We start from the raw sequence: 2,967 nt of genomic DNA, 5'->3' as shown, positions 1-2,967 counted from the left end.
TTCAACTGTAAAGAAGTTCAAATGTACAGAGAAAATAAAATGCAATTTCTTCATAAACATTCTGTGTTTCTTACTACCAGTTACATATTCTTTTGTAAACCCTGAAAAAGTCCCCTGTAAAGCAAATTATATATATATATATATATATATGTATATATACACATACACTGTATATATAGTGTATGTGTATGACATATTGGTAGCTCCCCTTCCCCAAAGATCAGCTGTTTTCCTTAATCATGCTATTAGTGTCAACAAAAAGCTACAGATGCATATTGCTTTGAGAATTAAATACATAATCGCAAAATTCAAACAAGCCAAAGGAGGAGAGGGAAAAGCACTATGTGGATGACGGGTGTGGAGTCAATTATTGAAACATTTGTCTTTCTGCATCACTGCTTCCCTCTTCGGCAGATTGACTCTCACAAAAATCCTCTTTATTGTGAGCACCACCTCAGAGGCACTGGACAGCTTCTTTACTGCCATCTCTCTGGTGGTTCCAGTATTGCTATCTGCAAGAGCCACCTCCCTGTAGGGGCTGGGAGCCACTTAGGGGCCCAGGCCAAGCCTAGGACTCACCTCCTCCACCTTCCCCTTCCTAAAAGTGGCTAGGAGGTGTGCATGGGGCTGCCAGGCTGGAGGTGGTAGATGGGAGACTAACACAGCTGAACAGAAAGACAGACCAGGCTGCAGAGACAAGCCAGGCTGGTTGGCCACAAATCCTCTGTGGGAGAAGAGGCCTGGAGCTGGTGGGGCAGAGATGCCACATGCCACTGTCACTGCAGGGCTCTGACGTGGTAGAGCTTCTTCCCTGTGCTTGCTGGTAAAGATGGGTGGCTTCTTGTAGTGTCCCCCAGCTCGTCCATGCTGTGGAATCACCACTGCTCAATGCAGTAATTGTCCACAAGCTGCACCTTGAAATGCTTGTTCTTCCCTGATGCTTTGAGAGACACCGAGAAGTCACTGGGTGAGGACTCGCTGTCCTTAATGAGGAAGTCACCCTCTACATCCCGCTCCTTGAGCACACACTGGGCCTGGTGGCACATCAAATTGCCATAGCACCACTCCCACCTGCAAAGCTCCCTCTGGATGAGTGTCCAGTGTGGCTGATCTCTGTGGCGTGCACAGGGTGCAGGACCGGCCTGTCACTGAAGACCACCACATGGTTCTTAGCAACCAAGTCCACCTGGCCCCAGGCATTTTTTAATTTCTGGCACCTAGGGTCATTCTTAGGCTTCTTGATCACCTTCATAGTGTCTCACTTCTTGAGGTTGAGCTCCTCTGAGGTGACCGAGTTGAAGGAGCACAGCATCTGCACCATGTGCGGCATGTACCAGTGCCTTGCCCTTTGCTCAGTGCGGAGGCCCCGCGCAGTCTCAGGAAGATCAGGGCCTCAGTGGCCACCTTGTCCACCTCCTCCAGCATGTAGTTGGAGGAAACACAGGATCCACCCATCGAAGCTGCAGCACCACCAGCCATAGCTGCACTTCTCCATGACTGTGATACATGAGCCCTTCACCAGAGACAGCTCATCCTCCCACTCAGCCAGGTGGGTGAGCTTGACCAAGGGTGTGCAGGGCATCAGGGACACATCTTGCCAAGGCCTAGCATGACCTTGAGGGTCTTCACCAGGCTGTTTTCCAGGCTGTTTTTGCACTCCACCTAGTTGGACTGATCATAGCCCGTCCTGTTGGCCACATTCCTCACTCACCACCATGTCGTGGAGTCGTCCAGCAGTCACAGACGCTCATTCTTCCTGATGCCTACCCCTTGGTCTTGCCGGGCAGTGTAGTCCTACTTGACTATGACAAACACTTCTGCCATCTTTCATGGAGTCATTCTTTGGCACACAGCTATGAGAGGTGACTACAAAATGCACAACTCTTTAAAAAAGATGAGTTTTTAGGCTGATGGCACCTCTGAGGTTGCAAAGTAGCAGGGATCCTGCAAACTCTCAAATCCGATGCAAATCTTAGCAGAGAACCGTCATCTGGGACATTGGAGAAGATAAACCTGTGAGATTTTGTCATGGGCTGCCTGCCAAGGTCAGAGGACAGCTCTTTCTGCCACTCCCTCTTCCCACCAGCCCAAGGGGACCCCACCTTCCCAGGGGGACCCCACTTACCCAGAGGTAACCCACCTGCCCAGGAGAACCCCACCTGCCTGGGGGCACCCCACCAGCCCCGGGGCGGCCCCACTGCCCAGGAGGATCCCACCTGCCCGAGGGACCCCACCTGAATAGGGGGATCCCACTGGCCTGGGCAACGGGAGCCTCTTAGCCATTGAGCTCTCCTCATCCCCTCATTTCTCAAATAAGGGTGAAGGAATTCATAAACATACAAACAAATATTAAGTGAACTATTTAGAATATTCTGACTTTGTTCACATGTGGACAGCCAGGCATTTGCATATATTTATGTTTAGATGGAATTATAATGATTTGTCTTCTGAAAAATCATTAGAAAGTTTTAGTTTTCTCTGGATTTTCTTTGACTACAGGATATTTCATATACTTGAAAATGCCCATTGGTCCCTGAAATAAATATCCTACTGGAAAAAGCCTTCTCAGGGTTTATCAGGAAGACTTGTGAAGTGGCTCCATATGTGAACATGAAAGGAAGTTCCCAGAAAAATCTGTTCTTAAGTCAGTGGTCTCGATGATAGGAATGTGTAGTGAGGTAAGGTAACTTCATACACTATTGTCCTACTTCACAAAGGGAAGACTGTCCAAGTCAAATTGCTGGTAATGGTTACTATGCTCAGTTTTTCCCCATCAGTTATTATAAGACTCCCCAGGAGTCTTGTTTTGACTGGCCAAGTTAGCCTACCATCCATGACTCATGTTTCCTTTAATCTCTGTTAAAGTCTTGGCCCTCAGACTTGCACTGTCCCATGTTCTCTCTTAAAGTCTTGGTCCTTAGACTTCCAGACACACAAATAGCCAGAAGCAGCAGCAGCAGTGTCATT

At 48.4% G+C, this 2,967-nt stretch overlaps 1 pseudogene; it reads right to left on the bottom strand.

Annotated features, from left to right (window-relative positions):
* Positions 1-776: 776 nt before the first annotated feature.
* Positions 777-1,824, bottom strand: LOC109676333 (cytoplasmic protein NCK2 pseudogene; annotated as a pseudogene).
* Between the last annotated feature and the right edge of the window lie 1,143 nt (positions 1,825-2,967).

Source organism: Castor canadensis, chromosome 2, assembly GCF_047511655.1.
Source record: "Castor canadensis chromosome 2, mCasCan1.hap1v2, whole genome shotgun sequence".
Taxonomy (NCBI): domain Eukaryota; kingdom Metazoa; phylum Chordata; class Mammalia; order Rodentia; family Castoridae; genus Castor; species Castor canadensis.
This window is presented reverse-complemented; position numbering and strand designations above follow the sequence as displayed.